This window comes from Diabrotica virgifera, chromosome 7 (assembly GCF_917563875.1).
Source record: "Diabrotica virgifera virgifera chromosome 7, PGI_DIABVI_V3a".
NCBI classification, from domain to species: Eukaryota; Metazoa; Arthropoda; class Insecta; order Coleoptera; family Chrysomelidae; genus Diabrotica; species Diabrotica virgifera.
The window spans coordinates 101,725,259-101,751,553 of record NC_065449.1 but is presented as its reverse complement, the minus strand read 5'-3'; the positions used below and the strand labels follow the sequence as shown (position 1 = coordinate 101,751,553).

The window sequence follows — 26,295 nt, the reverse complement described above, 5'->3', positions numbered from 1 at the left end:
CACAATTAAAACTGCCCCTGTTCCAGTGTTCACACTTATCAAAGTTTATTCGACTAGACACCCTTAAGCTATTAACAAATTTTCAGCTTGCTATTAATCAACTTTTTTTTCATACGCGGGATCCAGACCTATTAGGCAAATTCTGTAAAATTTCGATTTTTTAATTTTCGATATTCAATTACGCCCTCTAGCGGTGGACTTACAATTATTATGAAAATAATTTCCAAGCTTTTCTCGGGGCAACTTTTGTTATAAATTTTTTTTTCCAAAGCTGTAGTATAAACGGTTCCTGAGATATGGCCGAGAGCCATTCTTATTGGGACACCCGGTCGGGACGGTACATAGATTTTTCAGCCAGTAAATCCTTCGCCATCATGATCATCGTTTTCCTTCTACTTTCCCCTATAAAATTTGTTGCAACAGTCCATATCTCTAGCTGTTCCTCATGATGTAGCTCATGTTTTTATTATTGTTAACAGCTCTTTTTCTTTTTGTATTCTAACGTGGTTGATTTAAGATATTTTCAAGATTCGACGATAAAGTCACATTTCGAAAACCTCAATTTTCTTGCAGGTGTCGTCTGTTAGAGTCCACGACTCAACTCCGTAGAGCAGTATAGAAAGATATAACTTCGTAGTAACCTGATTTTATGGGTATTAATAAATATTTGAATAGCTTAGCCATTTTTTGAAATGCAGATCCTGCTTTCTTTATCCTACATTTGATTTCTAAGAATGGTCCCAATTTTCATATCAGCTTGTCTTTGGTGAATGGATTTAGTGTCCCCAGTCATATAAACCCAAACAAAACTTTGTCTCCACTGTTCCAGTTTTTGTTCTAAATCACTTTCTTTATGTCGTACTAACATGTCACATATCAAGCACTAGGGAATGTTACTCTTCCGTTTCTCTGTTCTGATCTTTACTGATCCAACATTAATGAAAATATCTCAGTACCAAGATCTGATGCAATCCTACTTTCACACGACATTAGTCTCTCCCACTCCTTTCATAATAGTAATATTTTTTCACGGTAATATTTATTTCTTGTTGTCACTGTTGTCAGTAATTTCATATTATTATCATATTATAATACGTAATTGTTCACTTTATATACCTAATAGTTGTAGACATATGAGATAAGGTATGAGTGAGCACGTTACATACACTCAAATTATGAAGATAAAAGTCACATAACTACTATGTAAAACTAAAACGACCAATTAACTAAATATTCTCGTTAAACTAAGATGAGACAAACAAAAATAACAAAGATAGACGATTCTTACAATAAAAAAATTCTAAAGAAGAAAAATGTGTGATAAAACATTTTATCTTAAATTTTGTAGTAATGTAGCTTTTTTATTATTTATGTAATTACAGCATTAAAACTATTATTCACGCAATTTATGTTGATTAAATGAGATAGGTAATTTATATCAATCTATAGTATCTGCAGTATGTATAGTAGTAGTCAATGTGCACGCTTAGACCAGGGCATTTAGCACTAAAAACACCGGAATAAATCTATTTTTAAATACAGCACCTAGAAACTTGCAACTTGTTGCTTATGTTCAGGATGTCAGGAAAAAATCTACAGTAGAGAAATGGGTGGAAATGCATAATTGCAATTTAAACAGCATAAATGCATCCAAAAGTGCATAAACATGTCAAAATAAGCACATTAATGGTCAGATTTTGTTACTCGGGAGGTTTTTGGAGTCGCTGAACCAGACTACGGCATCAGAACCGACCCCCCGGAGCACCTGGTGCCCAGTGTCACTGCTAAGGCACGTCATCTTCTGAAGTTTCTAGGGCTTTCGGCATTAAATTGATGCAAACAGATTACTCAGGAGGTTTTTTGGGATTGCTGATAACGATTATGCCATCAGAACGACACCCAGAGCACCTAGTATCTAGGGTCACGTCATCTTCTGTAGTTTCGAGTGATTTTGGCACTAAATTGATGCACACAGATGACACGGAGGGTTGTTAAGGCTGCTGAGTACGCCATCAGAACCGACTCTCGGAGCACCTGCTGCCCACGAAGGTAGGCACCTGGTGTTTCGAAGGTTTTCGGCACTGAACGCATGCAAATAGATTACTAGGCGGTTTTTGGGTCTTTGAAAACGAATACGTCATCAGAACTGATCCCCCGGGCCACCTGGTTACGCTTAAGATATGTTAGCTCCTGGAACTTGAAGAGTTTTTTTTCTTATGGCGTATTCTTGTTCAACAACCCCAAAAATCACCGAGTAATCTGTTTGCATCAATTTAATGCCAAAAACCCTCGGAACCTCCAGATGACGTGCCGTAGCAGTGAACCTGGGCACCAGGTGCTCCAGTGGTCGGTTCTGATTTCGTACTCGTCTTCAGCGACCCCAAAACCGCCGGAGTATCAAAATCTTACCCTTAATATACTTATTTTGAGATGTTTATGCACTTTTGGATGCAGTTCATGCACATTAACATGCAACTATGCATTTGCACCAATTTTCCTATTGTAGGCTTTTTTCTTAACATCATCCTAAACTCAATGCAAAAGTTGTAAGTTTCTAGGTGCTGTATTTAAAAATCGATTTATTTTGTGCTAAATGTCCTGGTCTCGCTGTTCAACTTTAATCATAATATCCTTACGAGATCAAAAACTTATTCCATTCTTTTTCTTTCTTCTGTTCAGTCATCATTTTTTGCTTTGAAATCTGAAATCACGATCAATTTCCATTGTGTTATTCGAACTTTGCTAAACTTATAGTCTAAGATCCGAAGATAGGTCGATCTGCACCCATCTGCTTTCCGGATGAAACTTTTTTTTTTATTAAATTTCATACATAGACAAATATTTCTAGCATGGGTTGCCTATCAAAATCGTGTCATAGCTATCCTTAAGGGGGGGGGGGCGTAGGGGTTGAAATCAATATTTCAAGCACTTTTTTTTAAGTGGTAGAATTATTTTATTTTTAAATTAAATAGGCATATTCAGTACAATTCATAGATTGTTCAAGAAAAAATTCAAGGAAAAATAAGCCATTGGTGGCAAATTTTTGAAGACACCTCAAAATTTAATGAATTTTGCGATGGACATCAGAACTCATCATTGGATCATGGTAAACAAAAAATTCAAAAAGATTTTATTAGCTTATGAGTTTTTCGAGGTAACGCTATCGAGTTCTTTTAGTTTTATCCACTTTTGACTTTTTGATATCACTCGGAAGTCAAAACAACGAATTTTTTTTCAAAAAAAAAAGGGTGAAAATCGACATATTTATTATTGTTAAATAAAAAATAAGCATAAAACAAAAAATATCTCGACAGCGTTACCTCAACGAATGTCTAAAGAAATATTTACAAAATTCCAGGTGGGTTGGTCAAGTTGTTTTTGAGTTACAATTTCTACAGCCTTTGATTGAAAAAAGCAGTTTTGAGGAAAAAGCGTTTAAAGTATTGTCATTTTTATTTTCAGTTTCTGTTTTGTCTATCAAATCGTAAAATGATGCGCACCGGAATACCTTTTTGAATCGCGGAGTAATTTACAAAAGAAAATGAGAACAACTGTTGACCGTTGTTCAAGCGTGCTGGCGCGAACCTGCTGCAAAGCGAGTCGAAGGTAGGGATATTCAACACTATCTTCGTATCTTCCTACCTCCCTACCTTCGACTCGCTTTGCAGCAAGTTCGTGGCAGCGCGCTTGAGTGTAGTGAAAAACGGTCAACAACTGTTCTTATTTTCTCTTGTAAATTACTCCGCGATTCAAAAACATATTCCGGTGTGCATCACTTTACGATTTGACAGACAAAAAGAAAGTGAAAATAAACGTTACAATACTTTAAACGCATTTTTCTCAAAACTGCTTTTTTCAAAGGCTTTAGACATTGTAACTCGAGAACTACTGGACCAACCCACCTAGAATTTTGTATATATTTTCATTAGACATTCCTTGAGCTAACGCTGTTGAGATATTTTTGTTTTATGCTTATTTTTCGTTTAACAATCATAAATATGTTGATTTTCGCACTTTTTGCAAAAAAATATTCGTTGTTTTGATTTCTGAGTGATATCAAAAAGACAATATTCGATAAAACTAAAAAATCTTGACAGCGTTACCTCGAGAAACTCGTAAGCTAATAAAATATTTTTCAATTTTTTGTTTACTATGATCCAATGATGAGTTCTGCTGTGGGAGCACGCAAAATATAATTCTATTTTGCTGACGTCACAAAACGAATTTCACAATGCAAGAATCGACGGTTCTAGGCAACGTGACGTCACTAAAATAGAATTCTATTTTGCGTGCTCCCACTACTGATGTCCACCGCAAAATTCATTATATTTTGAGGTGTCTTTAAAAATTTGCCACCGTTGGCTTATTTTTCAGTATTTTTCCTTGAATTTTTTCTTGAATAATCTATGAATTGTATTGAATATGCCTTTTTAATAATTTAAAAATAAAATAATTCTACCATACTTTAAAAAAAATGTGCTTGAAATATTGATTTCAACCCCTATAGACTAAGAGCCGCTATAATAGGTGAAAATTCTTAATCATTTTAGGCACGACGGGAACCTATAACTTAAATAGTAGAACCTAAAAGAAAACGTTTGAGCACTGTGCCGTCACTTTTCAGTGGCACATGCGTCTACAGTGGCGCATCAAACTTTCCACTTATGGACGGGATACATAAATTAAAAAATACCCTCCTTCATTACCAGAATTTAATTTTTTTCATTTTTTTAAGTTTTATGTGATTAAGACATAGATTCATCGTAATTTTAACCCACCACCCCCTTCTCCCTGCCGCCACCATCAAAAACTTTATTTTTCGATTTTATTTTTTTTGGTGGGATGCAATCAATTTTAAAATTTCAAAAAATTTACACGCATAGTTAAGGCTTTTATAAAACACGTCTATTTTTCATAGACCTGTAGGTTGAGTGTACATAACCTCAAAAAAATTTTAAAATTTTTTTTTTGAAAAAAAGTATATAACTTTTTTTGGGGATAGCTGGAGATTTAATTTTTTCTTAGTCTTGTGTATTTTATCAAACACTATATTTCTAATTTTTTTCAGATTTTTCTGTGACGTTAGTCACCTTCAAAAATCCAAAAAACTGTTTTTTAAAGGGGTTTTGGGGGGTTTGAACGTGTTTTTCTGATTTTTAAATATTCTAAAGAACTCAGTTACTTCAAGTTACATATAACCTATAAAAACAAAATTGATTTGATATATTATGAAGTCTATAAAATAGGGAAAATCCCCCAAAACCCCCTAAAAAACAGTTTTTCGGATTTTTTAAGGTGGGGAGACTTACGGAAAAATCTGAAAAAAATTAAAAATATAGTGTTTGATAAAACACATAAGATTAAGAAAAAATTAGACCTGCAGCTATTCCTCAAAAAAAGTTATACGCTTTTTTGAAAAAAAAAAAATTCTTTTAATTTTTTGAGGTTATGTACACTCTACCTATGGGTCTATAAAAAATAGGCATGTTTTATAAAAGCCTCAACTATGCGTGTGAATTTTTTGAAATTTAAAAATTGATTGCATCCCACCAAAAAAAAATAAAAACGAAAAATGAAGTTTTTGATAGTGGGCACAGGGGGAAGGGGGTGGTGGGTTAAAATCACGATAAATCCTATGTGTTAATCACATAGAACTTAAAAAAATAAAAAAAAATTAATTCTGTTAGTAGGTTCTGTTAACTTTTAATTTATTTATACCGTCCATAAGTGGAAAGTTTGATGCGCCACTGTCGACGCATGTGCCACTGAAAAGTGACGGCACAGTGTTCAAACGTTTTCTTTTAGATTCTACTATTTAAGTTATAGGGTCCCATCGTGCCTAAAGTGATTAAGAAATTTCACCTATAGCGGCTCTTACGCCCGGTTTCCGAAAGGATGATCATCTCAAAAATTATGTAATCGACGATTAACAATAGATTAAATGCGTCAGAAACGTCAACCAAACTAGTTTTAACAACAGTCGATCACCTGACAAAAGATTAATCGTTAGTTAACAGCCGATCATGAGTGTTTTGAGTCTCTGAAAGGTCGATTAACCAGTTTCGCTTGTCAAACGGCGGTAAAAATGGACTGTTACCTAATCTGCGACTATCCGTCGATTAACGGGCTGTTAAGAGTTTTTTTTAGTTTTTTAATTACTGTGATTAACAAATACCGGGAAAAATTTGTCAAATAACACATATATAAATGATATAAATCATATTGTTCAATAAAAATAAGATTTTTTTATGGAAGAAGTAATTTAAAATATTTATTTAACTTGCAGAACATGGATATCTCGGACATTTTTTATATTTGATTATATAATTTATATTTTTTTCTTTTAAAAATTTAAGATAACAAGGATGCTAGACTCATAGAGCTATTTTTTGAGAGGCCAGAGCTCTAAAAAGCAGAACATAATGATTATAGCGATGTAAATAAGAGGGAAAACGTGTGAGAAATTATAGCAGCTAACTTTGAAGAAAATAAAACAGCCGGTAGATAAATTAAAAATAAATATAAAAAGTAAATAAATAGACCAAAAATAAAAATACGATTATAAAATATTATAGATCATAAATAAACTGTTTTATATCTCCAACTCTCGTCACATTACCTAGCCTCATTTTTAAAATGCTCTCGTTCAATTCTTGCTTCAAACAAAAGTGTCAGTACGTAAGAGAGAATGCACCTTTAGAATCTAAAGATACAAGTTTGGATTTAGAGGTTAATATAATTGAAATTTTGAAGGATAACAGCCAATTGTGACAGTATCGCTACCAAATTGTATGTCAGATCATCGATTACATGATCTATGATCATGCAATTTTACAATAATTGGCGTTTGAGAAACCCATCACAGGTTAACAGTTGATCAAATCTGACAGCCGATTATATGATCGGAGATTTGAATAACGTTTCGGAAACCGGCTGTTAGTCTACTACGGCTCCGCCTTAAGGATAGCTATTTAGGGTGGTTCGAAAAAAACTTTTTTTCTTATTTCAGATCGCTATAGTGCGCAAACTTTGCCATTGGTATAGACTTGAAAAAAGCACTAATTATAATTTTTTTATTAATTTGTTTTCCGGTCGCGCAATTCCATCGAAGTTAGCAAAAATTGTGAAAAACCTAAATTTTCCAAATTTTTTTTAAACAGGCCAGATGGTTTTAATTGCGTTCCTATACCATGAATTAACTAATAAAAGTATGTAAAATCAATATAAATGCACTTATTATACATTTGTTTCATATCTTCCGGTCGCGCAACGTAATACAAAATGAGTAAAATTAGTAGTTTTTCCAAAATTTCAAAGTTTGACTGTTTAGTACAATTTAATCATACGACTTTTAGAGATGCTATAGTTTAATTAAATTACAATAATATATTTAAAATCCAAGCATCTAACTAAGATATATTTTGATATTCAAGTGGAATTAGGTCGCGCAGCTTCGTCAAAAACAGCAGACTACCGAGAGGCGAGGCGAAAGTGACGAATGCCAGCGAAGCTCGCGCAGCCACAAATAGAGATACATGTGGGAAGACCTCTACAATGGAGTATTTGTCTTCTCCATTACAACGAACTGCCATTCCGCCACCTTTTCCAACACTTAGATGGAAATACAACAGGCACTATAGGATATCCGGACCGATTGGAAAGGCCCTACCTGATTGTGAAAGACTACCATTTGTTGTTGATTTTAATCGTTGGCATCGCTGAGCGGTGCAATAATGTGGTTCTAATATAGCCGTCTCTGGAACTGTGTCCACACACTTTACTTGAAGCTACGGTCACTAGTTTAACGCATCTTTCAAATGCCTGTGTATGGCATGGCAAAGTATCTATACTCATAACAGGCTTGAAGTCATTGCTCACACACTGTTTTATCTCTTCATTAGTCAATGTTCTTAGCAGTAGAGGGAAGTCAGTGTACTGGTGTCCCATTTGATAATTTCGTAATACTATTTAGCTTCAAAGTTTAAGTTTGGTGGTTTAAAGATTCTGATAGTCACTTTCAGATATTGCTTGCTTTTTCATCCTGATACGCCTAAAGCCCAGCTCTCGGATATGGTTTCTGTCATCAGGTACCATACCCAAAAGTAAATTTTCGTAATGGGCAAAGTAAGCATTCCGTTGTAAAACGGGATCAACAACTTGAAGAAGCTCTTCTGGTAAGTACCTTGAATATTCAATGATTTTGTAATCATGTCTAGGCCCACCTGTGAATTTGTGGTTTATTTTTGTGCCAAACCACATAGGCATATTATAACAATTGAGAATGAATGTGACAATCTCTCTGACAGGCGAGGCGAAAGTGAGGAATGCCAGCGAAGCTCGCGCAGCCACAAATAGAGATACATGTGGGAAGACCTCTACAATGGAGTATTTGTCTTCTCCATTACAACGAACTGCCATTCCGCCACCTTTTCCAACACTTAGATGGAAATACAACAGGCACTATAGGATATCCGGACCGATTGGAAAGGCCCTACCTGATTGTGAAAGACTACCATTTGTTGTTGATTTTAATCGTTGGCATCGCTGAGCGGTGCAATAATGTGGTTCTAATATAGCCGTCTCTGGAACTGTGTCCACACACTTTACTTGAAGCTACGGTCACTAGTTTAACGCATCTTTCAACTGCCTGTGTATGGCATGGCAAAGTATCTATACTCATAACAGGCTTGAAGTCATTGCTCACATACTGTTTTATCTCTTCATTAGTCAATGTTCTTAGCAGTAGAGGGAAGTCAGTGTACTGGTGTCCCATTTGATAATTTCGTAATACTATTTCGCTTCAAAGTTTAAGTTTGGTGGTTTAAAGATTCTGATAGAGTCACTTTCAGATATTGCTTGCTTTTTCATCCTGATACGCCTAAAGCCCAGCTCTCGGATATGGTTTCTGTCATCAGTTACCATAGCCAAAAGTAAATTTTCGTAATGGGCAAAGTAAGCATCCCGTTGTAAAACGGGATCAACAACTTGAAGAAGCTCTTCTGGTAAGTACCTTGAATATTCAATGATTTTGTAATCATGTCTAGGCCTATCTGTGAATTTGTGGTTTATTTTTGTGGCAAACCACATAGGCATATTATATTTGAGAATGAATGTGACAATCTCTCTCAGATTTTCAGAAGGGTTGGACACACTGATGTATAAACGCAAAACTCGGTTTGCAGTAGTAAGCCATCTTGAATGTGACGTTGGGATAGGATCACGTACCCACTGATACGTTTTCTGAACAAAGTCCTGTCTTTCACAATCAGGTAGGGCCTTTCCAATTGGTCCGGAATATCCTATTGGGCTTGTTGTATTTTCATCTAAGTGTTGGACAAGGTGGTGGAATGGCAATTCGTTGTAATGGAGAAGACAAATACTCCATTGTAGAGGTATTCCCACATGTATCTTTATTTGTGGCAGCGCGCGCTTCGCTGGCATTCGTCACTTTCGCCTCGTCTCTCGGTAGTCTGCTGTTTTTGGCGAAGCTGCGCGACCGAATTCCACTTGAATATCAAAATTTATCTTATATGCTTGGATTTTAAATATATTATTGTAATTAAATTAAACTATACCATCTCTAAAAGTCGTATGATTAAATTGTACCAAACAGTCAAACTTTGAAATTTTGCAAAAACTACTAATTTTACTCTTTTTGTATTATGTTGCGCGACCGGAAGATATGAAACAAATGTATAGTAAGTGCATTTATATTGATTTTACATACTTTTAGTAGTTAATTCATGGTACAGGAACGCAATTAAAACCATCTGGCCTGTTAAAAAAATATATGAAAAATTAAGGTTTTTCACAATTTTTGCAACTTCGATGGCATTGCGCAACCGGAAGACAAATTAATAAAAAAATAATAATTAGTGCTTTTTTCAAGTATATACCAATTGCAACTTTTGCGCACTATAGCGATCTGAAATAAAAAAAAAGTTTTTTTCGAACCACCCTAAAAGCTATACCACGATTTTGATAGGCAACCCATGCAAGTCGTATTTGTCTATGTATGAAATTTAATAAAAAAATGTTTCATCCGGAATGTAGATGGGTGCAGGTCGACCTATATTCGGATCCCGTACTATGTATTATTGTTTTATTCTAATTTCTCTTTAATTCTAAATAACCCATGCAAGTCGTATTTGTCTATGTATGAAATTTAATAAAAAAATGTTTCATCCGGAATGTAGATGGGTGCAGGTCGACCTATATTCGGATCCCGTACTATGTATTATTGTTTTATTCTAATTTCTCTTTAATTCTAAATATTTGAACATTGCAATAATTTCTGGGCTAATTTGGTGGTAACCGTATTGTTTAAATAAAAAGGTATATCACAATAATATCCATTGTCATCCTTTATGATGTTTTAAATTTTAATTAAAAATGGATAAAATGTATAAAATTAATTAGTGATCACTTTTTAATGTTCAATTGTTTCCCAATATACGAAAAGTTGTAGTTATTTATGTTATATTCCCAGATGTAATTTTTATTACATAATTTATTTTGTAATCTGCTCTAATTGTCAGATTAAGGTACGGTAAGTTAAGTACATGCAAAAGAGTGTATATTTCAAAAATGTGACGATTTGGGCCGGGCGTAAGGAAATGGGCGAGTCCCAAAGTTTCACAAGAAAAAAAGCGAATATTTCGCGAAATGAATGACAACTATAGAGAGAACTTTTATAGCGAACTTCAAAAAACATTACAGCTCACAGCATCTAGAGACATAACAGTGATCATGGGTGATTTCAATGCAAAAATTGGCGAAGGAAAATGCTACCCTAATGTAGGGCCATATGGACTTGGCGAACGAAATGACAGAGGGGATCGCCTAATAGAATTTTGCCAGGAACATAATGTTGTAGTCGCAAATACATTCTTTAAATTACCTAAGCGACGCCTTTATACATGGAAATCGCCAGCTGACAAAGACAACAAAATCGTCAGAAATCAAATTGACTACATCCTAATTAAGCACAGATATCGAATCTCAATTCAGGCAGTAAAGGCATATCCAGGAGCGGACGTATCTTCTGATCACAGTCTTCTTATTGCTAGGTTTCAACTTCAACTAAAAAAGACGCAAAAAAGCCGCAACAACAATAAACTTAACATACAGAAACTTAAGTCAGAAGAAACAAAAGAAAATTTGAAATATGAAATCAACACAAATCTAGATAGAAACCCAAGAAATAATTGCAACGTAGAACAACAGTGGGAATTCTTCAAAACCTCTATATTAGAGCCAAGTAAGAAAGTACTTAAACAACCAAATGTAAGAAAGAAGAATGGATGACGGAGGAAATTCTAGAGTTGATGAATGAAAGAAGAAAAAACAAAACAATTAATAAGACTCGCTATAAACAGCTTCAAAACCAAATAAGAAGAAAAATTAGGGAGGCTAAAGAAACCTACTTCTCTGAAAAATGTAAAGAAATAGAAGAACTTCAAAACATATATGACAACTTCAACCTACATAAAAAAGTCAAAGAACTAGCCGGAATAGGAAATAGAAGAACCTCAAATATATTGCTCGACAAAAACGGAAATACTATAATGGAGACAGGACGAAAACTACGACGATGGAAAGAGTACATCGAGGAACTATTTCATGACCAGAGAGAAGCTAGTACATCCGTAGATAGTCAAACCGGAGATGTAGGCCCAGAGATAACCAAATCAGAGGTTAGTCAGGCAATAAACTCTATGAAAACCAATAAATCTGCTGGTCCAGATGAATTACCTAGCGAGCTGATAAAGTTGGTCAACGAGAAAAACCTGGACATAATAGTAGAACTGTTCAACGCTATCTATACTACGGGAATCATCCCTAGAGAAATGTTGACATCAGCATTTGTGTGTTTGCCAAAAAAAGTGAATGCCAAAGAATGCAGTGACTACCGAACCATAAGCTTAATGTCACATACCTTGAAAATTCTGCTGAAAATTATCCACGCCAGAATACACTCTAAACTGGAGCTGGATATTAGTGACACTCAATATGGGTTCCGCAATGGAATGGGCACCAGAGAGGCATTATTCTCCTTCAACGTGCTGACACAGAGATGTTTGGATGTTAACCGTTCTCTTTACGTCTGTTTTATAGACTACAATAAAGCGTTTGATAAAGTAAAACATGACCGACTCATGGAAATTCTAAAAACTAAAAACCTAGATGAAAGAGATTTAAGACTAATAACACATCTCTATTACAATCAGCGAGCAATAGTAAGAATTGAAACAGAAACATCTGAAGAAATGGAAATAAAGAGAGGAGTCAGGCAAGGCTGCATACTATCACCTCTATTATTTAACGCTTATTCTGAAGAGGTAATGCGAGAAACTCTGGAAGATGAAACAGTCGGCATAAGAGTAAATGGAGTCTTAGTTAACAACATCAGATATGCAGATGATACAGTAATAATAGCCGATAATTTACAAGACCTGCAGATACTCATGAGTAAAATAGTAAGGTGTAGTAGGGAGTACGGACTCTCTCTCAATATCAAAAAGACAAAGTTTATGAAAATTAGTAAAAACAACCATAATACTAACGAAATCTTGATAGTAGAGGGTCAGCAGATCGAAAGAGTAAAAAAGTACACTTACCTAGGGACACTTATAACCGAAAATAATGACTACACTGCAGAAATCAAAGTCAGAATCGAGAAAGCACGTTCTTATTTTATGAAAATGAAAAAGGTCCTATGTAGCAAAGATTTAACATTAGCTCTTAAAGTACGCCTAACAAAATGTTACGTATATAGTGTACTATACTATGGACTGGAATCATGGACGTTAAATGTAGAGACAATGAGACGACTTAACGCCTTTGAAATGTGGACGTATAGAAGAATTATGAGGGTTTCCTGGGTAGATAGAGTTACGAACATTGAAGTACTGAGAAGAATAGGTAAAGAGAAGGAAGTTGAACTTACAATTAAAGAAAGAAAACTACAGTACCTCGGACATGTGATGCGGGGCGAGAAGTATGGCATCCTGCGACTCATAATGCAGGGAAAGATAGATGGCAGAAGACGAATTTCATGGCTGAAGAACCTGAGAGAATGGTTTGGATGCAGCTCAAAACAACTATTTAGAGCTACTGCCTCAAAAATTAAAATAGCTATGATGATTGCCAACCTCCGTAGCGGAGATGGCACCTGAAGAAGAAGAAGAATGACAAATCGAAAAACTAAAAAATATGTGCTCAATAATGCTCAATATTTTTTAAAAATCTATCGAATGATACCAAACACGACTTCCCACGGAGAGCTGTGGGGCGTAAATTTAATATTTTAAATACGAATCCCGCGATATTTCGCAAAATGAACATCAAATCGAAAAACTGAAAAATACACTTATTCAGTATTTTAAAAAAATCTGTCGAATGGCACCAAACACCACCCCCCACGGAGGTGGGGTGGGGGGTTACTTTAAAATCTTAAATAGGAGCACCCATTTTTTATTTCAGATTTAGATTCCTTACGTAAAAATAAGTAACTTTTATTCGAAACATTTTTTCGAATTATGGATAGATGGCGTTATAATCGGAAAAAACAATTGTTGGAAATGGAAAATTAAATTAAAAAATGGCAAGCGCCCAGTAAAATGGAAAACTTTACTTAACTTTTTTTGGTTTTAGGACCTACTCTTCACAACCCAATAGGTCCCCCATAACGCTCGAGTGACTTCACATTTAGCATACTTTGCTCCCCTACTATAAGTATATATACATTTTTCTGTCACAAACAGGAGTTCCAAGGTGCTGTTTTGCGCTACAAAAAATAAATAACATCCAAAAATGTACGCAGTACGAAAAAAATACTATTCAATCATAAGAGTCTCAGAAAGAAGAATTCTTAGTACATATATTAGTTAAGGATAACACCACATAGCAACACAGAGTAAGAAATAACCGAGAATTGGAAGAATTATGAACTAAAGTGCATAGAAATGTTTGTTTTAATGCAAAAAGGTGCTGTTTTACTCTAAAAAAAATACTGAAATCCAAAAATGTACGCAGTACGAAAAAAAAATACTATTCAATCATAAGAGTCGCAGAAAGAAGAATTCTTAGAATATCAGTTAAGGATAACAACACAGAGTAAGAACTAACCGAGAATTGGAAGAATTATAAACTAAAGTGCATAGAAATCGGCCCACTTTAAACTTTTGACTGAAACTATTATTTTTGTCAGAAATTATTACTCGGATCAAAAAAATTATATACAAAGAGGGGCAAAATTATGGAACAAATTCATTTTCTCTAAAATGGACGATTTTGGAGAAAAATCCCGAAACAGGTCGATTTTTATTTTTAAATTATAATTTTTTGGCATATATTTCATACTACTGACGTCATCCATCTGAGCGTGATGATGTAATCGATGATTTTTTTTAAATGGTAATAGGGGACGTGTGGTAGCTCATTTGAAAGGTTGTTCAATTCTCTATTCAGTAATATATACATTAACATAATTATTTATAGAGGGTGACCAAATAAATAATTTTTGAATTAAATTAATTAACGCCAAAAGAAGAATGTATGTAATTTCTCAAATTACATTGTACTGCTGTCAGAAAATAAAAAAATGTTTATTTTAGAAATAAACATTTCTTTTCGCTTAAATTAAATCTCAAAGAGCCTCCCACCAGCCTATTGGCAGTTTGAACATTTAATTTAAGCGAAAAGCAATGTTTATTTACCAAATAAACATCTTTTTCTATTTTATGACAACAGAAGAATATATTTTGAGTTAAATAAATTACATACAGTCTTCTTTTTGCGTCAATTAATTTAATTCGAAAATTATTTTTTTGGCCACCCTGTATAAATAATGATGTTAATGTTTATATTGCGGAATAGAGAATTAAACACCCTTTCAAATGAGCTACCACACGACCCCCTATTCCCATTTAAGAAAATAATCGATTACGTCATCACACCAAGACGGATGACGTCACTAGTATGAAATATGTGACAAAAAATTGTAATTTAAAAATAAAAATCGACCGGTTTCGGGACTTTTCTCTCCAAAATGGTCCATTTTAGAGAAAATGAATTTATTCCATAATTTTGTCGGTCTCTGTATAGTTATATAGTTGACTATATATATAATATATATACTGTTTGAAAGATAACTTAATATGCTTAATAAAAGTGTACATGAAAATTTATTTTGACTTTGTTTAACGTAAAATTAATGCATCAAGCAAATTAACTTTTTTATTGCTTACACAAAATTGAAATTGAACAATTAATGTTTTAATAATGGGTATGTCCTCTTCTTGCCTTAATAACTTTTCTCATACGATAATAATGGGTATGTCCTCTTCTTGCCTTAATAACTTTTCTCATACGATTAGGCACAGATTTAATCAAGTTCGGTATTGTTTCTTGTTGGATGTTGAACCAATCTTCTACTGCGACAGTAAGCTCTGGGATCGGGTTTGGGATATGAAGTCTAGCTTGAATTCTTTGTTTAGCTCATCCCATAAAATGTTCTATGGGATTGAGATCTGGACTGCACGCTAGCCATTCTATGACCCGAAAACCGACTTTGGTAATGTAATCTTGCACGATTCTTGAGATATGCGGCCTTGTAGTGCGGCAGATTATAAGAATTGTGAATTTAATGATAGAAGCATATAATTTGTACCACATATACTACACATATAAGGGTTCAAAATAAGATAGGAGGCCATCTCAGATTTTGCCTTTTACAAAAATGGAGGGGATTCAAAATGGCGACTATACATATGTGACTAATAGCACGATAACTTTTGAACGAGACGTCAGATTTCAACCAAATTTGGTGTATAGGTTTTTTTTTTGATGAATAATGCCGAGGTCTTGAACCGGAAGAATCGGTTTACCAGAATTTGTGTTTTTACTGTTTTTTTATGTAAAAATATGTTGTCTCTTTTTCAATTCTTTCACCCTGTATATATTAATTTTTTAAAAAGGTGATACCGGCGTTGAAAAGAGCGTAAAAATATATTTTAGGAAATATTTTGAACTCTTTAGTTATATTAATTACCATTTAATACATGCATAACGTATCTTCACATGTAGGTATCTATGTGCGGCAGATTCGTGCAAATAATAATATAAGAATTATTGTGCATTTAATGGTAGAAGCATATAATTTGGACCACACATACTACACATACAAAGATTCAAATTTAGATATGAGGCCATCTCAGATATAGTCTTTTACAAAAATGGCGGGCCTTCAAAATGAATCTGCCGCCCATAGGTACATGTGAACATACGTTGTGCATTTATTAAATGGTAATTTAATAAATGGCGTTATTACCTTTTTGAAAAATTTATATATACAGGGTGAAAGACTTGAAAAAGAAACAACATACCTATTACATAAAAAAACAGTAAAAACACAAATTCTGGTAAACCGATTCTTTCGGTTCAAGACCTCGATATTATTCATCAAAAAAATAACCTATATACCAAATTTGGTTGAAATCTGACGTTTCGTTCAAAAGTTACCGTGCTATTAGTCACATATGTATAGTCGCCATTTTGAATGCGCGCCATTTTTGTAAAAGGCAAAATCTGAGATGGCCTCCCATCTAAATTTGAACCTTTATATGTGTAGTATATGTGGTCCAAATTATATGCTTCTACCATTAAATGCACAATAATTCTTATAATATTTGCACGAATCTGCCGCATATAGGTACATATGAAGATACGTTTTGCATTTATTAAATGGTAATTAACATAACTAAAAAGTTAAAAATATTTCCTAAAAAATATTTTTACGCTCTTTTCAATGGTGGCATTAACTTTTTGAAAAATTAATACATACAGGGTGAAAGAATTGAAAAAAAAACAGCATATTTTTACATAAAAACCAGGAAAAAGACAACTTCTGGTAAACCGATTCTTCCGGTTCAAGACCTCGATCTTATACATCAAAAAAATAACCTATATACCAAATTTGGTTGAAATCTGAAGTCTCGTTCAAAAGTTATCGTGCTATTAGTCACAATGTATAGTCGCCATTTTGAATTACCGCCATTTTGGTAAAAGGCAAAATCTGAGATGGCCTCATATCTAAATTTGAACCTTTATATGTGTAGTATATGTGGTCCAAATTATATACTTCTACCATTAAATTCACAATTGTTTCACATACCGGCTGCACTATTGCATTGTCCTGCATAAACATAAATTCGTCTCCAATGTAGCCAACCTAAAGTACCACATGCATTAATCTTCTCGATGTATCTAGCATCCGTAAACCACCTCGCTTGTGAAGATGGTTACTCGATACAAATGCAAACAAGGTCGATTCTTCCCCTTATAGAAATTGCACTCCAGGTCATGTAGGAACCACCTCCTTAGGAACTACGCTCATCAATGCAGCATTCTGCAAATCGCTCTCCTCGTCTTTGGTACACTTTCCTTCTTCGGTCGCTACCATAGAAAAATATTCTGGTCTCATCTGAGAACAGAACCCATCCCCATTGTTCCAAAGTCCAATTCAGATGATCCCGTGTAAAACGCAATCGTGCTTGACGATGAGCTGCAGTAAGTTTTTGACCAATCGCAGATACTCGAGGAGTCAGATTATTTTCTTTCAGACTTTGTCTTACTGTCCACTGACTAATGACCACTCCTCTTACTTCACGGAGCTCTTGTTGTACTTGAAGGGCATTAAGGTGACGATTTGTTAATATTGTTGACACAATAAAGTGACCATCACGAGTAATTGTAAATCGCTTTCTACCTGTTCAAGGTCGTCTACTGGTCTAAGAGCTAGCCAAGTTTTCGAGAAAGCATTTTAAGATAGCTGATTCTTTAATATAATGTTCCCTATGCTTCCTCGAACACCGTACCGGCCATCTGGCTGCTGATACAGGTTGCGTTCATTACTGCGCAGCACACCTGTACAGGTAAATATAAAATCAGGGTGATTGATTACTGTGTAGATCCGCTATAGTAATAGATAGCAATAAAAGTTAATAACAAAAATTTTAGCCAACTTTGAGCTTCACATTACAAAATTAGTTAGAATGTTACTGGGTGTTCGATAACATAGTGGCAGACCAAACTTTTGTTTTTTTTTTTAAATGGAACACCCTATATTTTATTTTATATTTGAAATTTTCTTAACTTCCCCATCACAAAAATATAAAGGTTTCTTATGTTATACAGGGTATTTACAAAGTTATAACCAATGTTCTATGAAAATCGTAATAGGTTCAGCTCCCTGTATAAATAAAAATAAGTACAATAGCAATGGTTTATTGATGCCATATTTTTTGTTGGTTGTCAAAATTTATAAAAATGGTTGATATTGCTAATTTTCTTTATATCGAATACATAGTGAGTCAAAGTCAAAACACATGTACATTATTTTCTCAGTAATTTTACTGAACACCCTAATTAATAACTTGCTCTGAAAAATGAAAATATCTCGAAAACTAACAAATTTAGACTTACTTCTATACTTTTCGATGGTGATATAAAATACAGAGTGTTCCATTTAAAATTTCTGAGAAAAGAATGTACTTGCGTTTTGACTCACCCTGTATTAGGGGTCTAGGACGTTTCATCGCCGCCGTTTCGATGCCGCCAGTTCGATGCCGATGTCGGCCGATTCATCGCCAGTCAATTAGTGGCTATCTGATATATTTCCGAATTTTCGACAGTTACAATTATTAGTTATTTTTAGTATTAATTAGAAATTCTAGGAAACGCGAGATATGACGGCGATGAAATGGACTGGCGATGAACCGGCGGCATCGAAACGGCCGGCGATGAACCGGCGGCATCGAAACGTCCCATTCCGCTGTATTAGATATAAAGAAAATAAGCAATATCAACAATTCTTAACAAATGTCACATTCAACAAAAAACTATGGCACCAATAAACCATTGCTGTTGTGCTTATTTTTATTTATACAGGGAGCTGAACTTGTTACTATTTTCATAGAAAATTGGTTATAGCTTTGTAAAAGACCTATATTATAACACAACAAACCTTCATATTTTTGTGATGGGGAAGTTAAGAGGATTTCGAATATAAAATAAAATATAGAGTATTCCATTAAAAAAACATAAGTTTTATCTGTCACTATGTTATCGAACATCTTGTAACATTCTAACTAATTTTGTAATGTGTTTTGTAACAATTTTTGTTATTAACTTTTATTGCTATCTATTACTAAAGCGCATCTACTGAGCTTTATCACACTAATCAATCACCCTGTATTTTGAATTTAAAATTATTTTAGCCGAAAAACTTTTTGGTATTACTTTTTAAACCTTAGAAATGTCTGGCAATTATAATTCATATTTCTAATAATGTTTAAAACGTAATGATAAACAAAAATTTCGTCTTAAGAGGGGGATTTACCTTGTAAATATCAGTATTTGAAACGCTTTCGTAGTCCCCCACTTTTAAAACTTATTTTTAACTTTAGGATGACGAAAAAAATATGTAATGTAGGTAAAAGCCGAATCTGTGTTCCTATGGCGAGATTTTTTTAAAATTTTATTTAGTTTTTTCTAAAAAAATTGGTAAAATGTCGGTTTTTTACCCATTTTTCTCAATTTTTTTTAAGGAAACCTAAATAAAATTTTTAAAAACTCTCTCCACAGGAACACAGATTGGACTTTTACCTACATTACATAATTTTTTTCGTGAGCCTAAAATCAAAAATAAGCTTTAAAAATGGGGGACTACGAACTCTTTGCAATCCAATATTTTGCTTCTATAAAGTGGCTCCGCCGATTGGAAAGTAAAGGAACTAATATTTTTTAAAGATAATAAACTCATTCACAGATGTTTGCATTTTACCGGGAAATGATGAAAAATACTTTTTAATTTTTGCCTTTATTTCTATATATCTTTGGTACCTTCATAAGTAATTTTTGTGTTCTCTTTATATAAAATATTTGTATCGCTACGTATATTTGTATCTTATTTAGTTATTAAAATCTGACATTAGTTTTCAAGTTAAAATATTAGCAAATATTCTAATATATAAAAAAGAATTAGTAATTCAATGCAAAAAATAAAATAATTATTAGGAATCAAATTTTAATAAATCAAATTAACTAAAAACTAAAATTGTTGTTTTTCTGGTGTTGATTTCAAGATTATTTTTTATTGCATTAAATTGGCAATAAAAATAGCTTCAAATGAGGAATCACACTTTGAATTTTGTAAGTAACTATTATTTTTCCCTGTAGAATAAAATATTTGCACCTATTAGGTTTAGTGTCTGACAGTGGTATTTTTGGTATTACAATAGGTCTGTTCCAACCAACAGTCAAACTAGTCAGAAATCGTCAGCAAACAGTTGGCCAGTGCGAGAACATAATGCAGTCATAAGATCGACTATTCGCTGATAGTTTCTGACTGGTTTGACCGCTAGTTGGAACAAGCCTCATAAAAACATCTGCAAGGGATTAAGTATTAATAATATAAATAATCAGCAGGTAGGTACCGAAGGTAATTATATCATTATCTTTCCTGTATTTGAGCAGTAGTGTCGTGTATTTTTCGGACTTATCTTTGTATTTTTGAGTTTTCGAGTGTTATAATTTTGATATTTTTACGATGCCTCTTCGAAAAAGTGCCCAAAAACGATTGTGGATGTCGTCTAAGAGTATCAACGCGATCCCCAAATCGCAAGCGTCAGAAGACATTGAAAGTAAGTAAGAAAAAAGAAAGTAGCGAATAAATTCATATATTACTCAGGTTGTTTCATAAAGAGTTGACTAACTTTAGAGCTGTTAGCAACGTAACTATATGTATACAGTGTGTCCCAAAAGTGTGAAATAAATTCATTATTTTCTAAACTATAAATATTTTCGGGAAACATTATATACCTATAACAATTTAGTAGATAATTGAAATATCCTTCAAACGAGGTAAAGTAATCTTCGCAACTGTGCCAGGAAACGTAATTTTAAGAATTGAAATCAACCTGTTTCAGGTTTTTTGAAAATATTTTCAGTTTATGAAATAATGAAGTTATTCCACACTTTCAGGTCACACTGCATAGAACAGTGGTGACAATGAATATCTAGTGAAATATTGCAGATTTTATTGGTTTTCGAAGGGACTATTTTAATTAATATAAGTAATTATTAATAATCACAGTTGAATTGCTTATTTGTGGCAAAATTTAAAGGAAACCCAAAGTTTTTTTATTAGACAAAAAGTAATTGGTAGGTACAATACATTCATTTAATTTTTTCTTGTAGTTTTAAAAATAGAAATTATACCCAGGTTTAGCTTTGCAGAGTTAGTCAGGTCTTTACAAAGTACCATATAAAACAAAATGGACACAATGAAACGCCCTATATAAAATTTATGCGATTGTAAAAATCTTATTGTCTATGAAAATGAATTCTATCAAAGTAAAATGGAGAAATTATTGATACAAAATAAGGTTATTTCAGGATAGAGCTTCAACATCTGGACAATTACAACTTCTAGAAGTTGAGGACGATTTGAATTTGCAACATAATAATATGGCAAGTTCTACTCCTGCTATTGAGAATTATACCGAAGAAAGCAATAATTTTATTGATGTAGATAATGTAGACAATATTTATAATAGTTCAGTAGACAATTATATGGTAGAAGCAGTTTTACGTGGTGTACAATCTCTGAGTGAAAATAAAGTTGATTTTGATAATTCTCAACTCCGACATGAAGAAAATTCAAATAGCGGAGCAAACCTTTTTGAGAATTCAAATAGTGGAACAGACCTTTGTGACAATTCAAATAACGGAACAGACCTTTGTGACATTTCAAATTATGTAAACAAACAACTCAAACAACTAGTAGTTTCTAATGTTAGTGAAAATATGGACGCTAGTGATACTTTTAATTCCGAACTTGGTCAACTTACAGTTTCTAAAAATGTGAAGAAAAATGAAAAAGTAGACTCTGACTCAAAAATAAACCTCGAAGGACGCAGAATACTTGATATTCAATATTTTTTAGATTCCCTGATTTTAATATCAAACCATGCGCCTCACTTTGGATGTTCTCTTCAAAATTTAAAGGTAACAAAAGAAACAAGATTTGGATTAGCATCTAAAATAACATTTAAATGTAATATGTGTCTTTCTACTGAGACTGTGACAACAGTTGAAGATTTCGAAGAAATCAATAAAAGTGCTGTCTTTGGCATTACTAACGTTGGGTCAGGATATGCACATTTAAATGAATTCAATTCTTCTTTAAATATACCAACATTATCCTGTAAAACATATAAGATACAGGATAACTTATCGGACCTTTGGGAAGAAGCGGCCCTAGAAGAAATGGCAAAAGCTGCCAACGAAGAAAAAATATTAGCAATAGAATGCGGCGAACTAAGTAAAGACGGTATCCCTTTAGTTACAGTCGTTTGTGATGGTGTTTGGGCTAAAAGGTCATACAGAATGAACTGTAATTCATTTAGTGGGGCTGCTGTAATTGTGGGTTTCAAAACAAAAAAAGTACTATTTTTAACAGTGAGAAATAAATTTTGCATCATCTGCAAAAAATATTCCACTGACACACCACAACATAATTGTTACAAAAATTGGAACGGTTCCTCAAGTGCTATGGAAGCTAACATTATTACTGAAGGATTTATTAAGAGTATTGAAATGTATGGATTAATTTTTAATAAAATGGTTGCCGATGGAGATAGCAGCTGCTATGATGCTATATTGCAAAAGGATCCATATAAAAATTTTGATATTTCTGTTCAGAAGGTGGAGTGCCGAAATCACTTGCTGAGAAATTATCTCAGAAAAATAAGAGGCCTGACTCAACAAAAGGATTCTGGGCCTTTCAACTCCGAAAAGAAGTGAAGGTAAGATTGTTTTTTTCTTAATTTTCAAGTTATATTTTTTTTTTTGTAAAGGGCTTTCAGGACATTTTTGATTACAGAAAATAAGCATTTGTCGGTCTTGTGACATGTAAGATTTAGGATACTTAACCTTTTAGTCAGCTTTTGACTTATAATGACCTTTCTTTTAAACAACCTACATTTAGAATTCACAGACATTCTGTTCAAAAAGTTATATCACAAATATTTTCTTTATTTATTCAGTTATTTCGGTTACGTTTACGTACCTTCTAACTTTGTTTTTTAAAATCAGATGTGTTTGTGTTCTATCAACTTGACAACTAATAGCTACCTAATGTGTAAACATTTTATACAGGGTGTTTGGTAAAGAATGGGCCATAGCTTAACCTCAGGTTCCTGAAGTTAAAATAGGCCGATTTAAGCTAACTTACCTTAGTACAAAGTTTATAATAACCGAGATACAGGGTGTCAAAGTTAAACTTTTTTTTATTTATTATTGAATATTTCCTGACAGGCATGAGATATCAACACGAAATTTGGTATGTGGGATTTTTTTGGGACGAGAAAACTAAATTCCCTACCAAAAATTATGTGTTGCCCAGAGGGCGCCACATAAGCTTTTCAACACTCATTTATTACGTTCAATTTTTTTATCCCTCACTCTGTATAATTTTGACATTAAAATTTTTATTCTCCTATTAGTTTTACTTAAAAAAGGTATACTTCTTTTATCTCCCTAAACTCAACCGTTTTCGAGATAAACGCATTTTAAATCTGCGATACACCATCATTTTTAGCATAATATCATTGTAGTTACCCCCGAAAAATAACTTAAAACCATAAAAATTTCCAAAAATGTATCGCAAATTTCTTTAAATGGAATTTGCGATGCAATCACATTAATTTGAGAACTGGCACAATTTTTATAGTTTTAAGTTATTTTTCGGGTGTAACTACAATGATATTATGCTAAAAATGATGGTGTATCGCAGATTTAAAATGCATTTATCTCGAAAACCGTTGAGTTTAGGGAGATGAAAGAAGTATACCTTTTTTAAGTAAAACTAATAGAAGAATAAAAATTTTAATGTCAAAATTATACAGAGATAAAAAAAATTTAACGTAATAAATGAGTGCTGAAAGGCGTATGTGGCGCCCTCTGGGCAATACATAATTTTTGGTACGGAATTTAGTTTTCTCGACCCAACAAACCCCCATATACCAAATTTCATGTTGTTATCTCATACCTGTCAGGAAATATTCAATAATAAATAAAAAAAAATTTAACTTTGACACCCTGTATCTCGGTTATTATAAGCTTTGTACTAAGGTAAGTTAGCTTAAATCAGCCTATTTTAACCTCAGAAACCTGAGGTTAAGCTATGGCCCATTCTTTACCAAACACCCTTTATAATGTATTTTATTTCAATTTTTAGTATGAAATTATAAATCAACAGTATGAAATTATAAATAAATCAATTACCTACGTTACACGTCCATGAAGTGATAATTAAAGTAGGTACTCGTTTAGATGTTCTTGACTCGGCTCCTTGATCGCATATAAGATCTACTCGTATCAGTTCGCATATAAGATCAATTAATGAAAACCACAATTGGTATTATCAAATTCAAGGTCAATTGCATGTTACAAAAATGGATTTTTGCTACCTTTGCGTTTGGACTCCAAAAGGAATAAAAATAGAAAAGAATCCAAGAAACCAGGTATTCTGGACCCAAAAAAATGGAAGAAAAAATAAAAATATTTTATTTGGAGTATGTTTTGCCTGAAATTGTTGACAGCAGGGTTAACAGGGGAATGGCAATTAGAGATAAAGATAATATTAAATAAAGTGTTATTTTTACTGAATGATTTTTTATTTTTATACCCAAGATGGTCAAAAGGGACATGTAAGTCGTTTTTTCTAATTTTGAATTTTTAGGACATAAAAACACAAAACTTTAAAAGAGTGTGATTTTCTAAATTCTGCCTTATTGATAGTACCTAATAATTAAAAAAAATATAACTTTGTCTTGCCATTACATATTGGTACGTCCTGTAATTTTCAAAATAATTCAACTTTTATCTCTGACTGTTAAGATGACAGAGATTTTAAATTTTGTCATAGATAGGTTACTGTGTATATTTTTCCTGTAAGATTTTTTATAAAAGGCAATAATCCGAAACAATATCTCAATATAAAATCATTTAAGAGGGGAATTTACCTTGTAAATATCAGTATTTGAAACGCTTTCGTAGTCCCCCACTTTTAAAACTTATTTTTAACTTTGGGATGACGAAAAAAATATGTAATGTAGGTAAAAGCCCAATCTGTGTTCCTATGGAGAGATTTTTTAAAAAATTTATTTAGTTTTTTCTAAAAAAATTGGTAAAATGTCGGTTTTTTACCCATTTTCCTCAATTTTTTTTAAGGAAACCTAAATAAAATTTTTAAAAACTCTCTCCACAGGAACATAGATTGGACTTTTACCTACATTACATAATTTTTTCGTGAGCCTAAAATCAAAAATAAGCTTTAAAAATGCGGGACTACGAACTCTTTGCAATCCAATATTTTGCTTCTATAAAGTGGCTCCGCCGATTGGAAAGTACATGACAAGGTAATCCTTATTTCCTTATTATTGCAGACTGTGCAAAATAAGTCTTTAAACTTAATACAAAGATTTCAAGTCCCCTCGTATTTATTATACTTAGAGATAAGGGAGATTATTTTATTGTATGAAACGTAATTTATAGTATTTACGCTCCGCCTATCAGTAGCAAAATATCTACCTCCGCCTTTACCGAATCCCCGCAGGTCTTGCTCTTGATAAGGTAAATCCCCCACTCTTGATAAGGTAAATCCCCAATAATTTTAAATTCGATATACTCGTATTTACCTGTACAGGTGTGCTGCGCAGTAATGAACGCAACCTGTATCAGTAGCCAGATGGCCGGTAGTACGGTGTTCGAGGAAGCATAGGGAATAATATATTAAAGAACCAGTTGTCGTAAAATACTTTTTTTCCGACGTTGTTAGCTCTTGGTTCATACGAAAGGATCTAGTCTCCTCATAACGTTGGACCGAACACTCTTCGAAAGTTGTGCGTGTCATATCCAGTTGTACAGCAACAGCTCGATGCCTAAGTCCATTTTATATTAATGTTGTAACTTGGGCGGCTTTCTCTGATGTAGTATCCATTAAACTTATACACAATTGAACACTAATTCATTATGAAAAACGAACAATATGCAATTTTGAGTTGCATACGCCATAATAACAACAAAGTTTGACAAATTTCTTATTATTATTATTAAAGCGTATTAAATTATCATTCAAACAGTTTATCGTCTTTTTTTGATGAAAGTAATGAGTTTCAGAAATAAATTAGTTCAAATCAAAAGTTTAAAGTGCATGCAAGTTTATAA

At 33.2% G+C, this 26,295-nt stretch overlaps 1 protein-coding gene across 2 annotated transcripts in view; it reads left to right on the top strand.

Moving 5' to 3' along the window:
* Nucleotides 1-26,295, top strand: part of LOC114332390 (ceramide synthase 6) — a 183,083-nt gene that overhangs the window by 25,298 nt on the left and 131,490 nt on the right. The gene's annotated exons all lie outside the window — the stretch shown is intronic.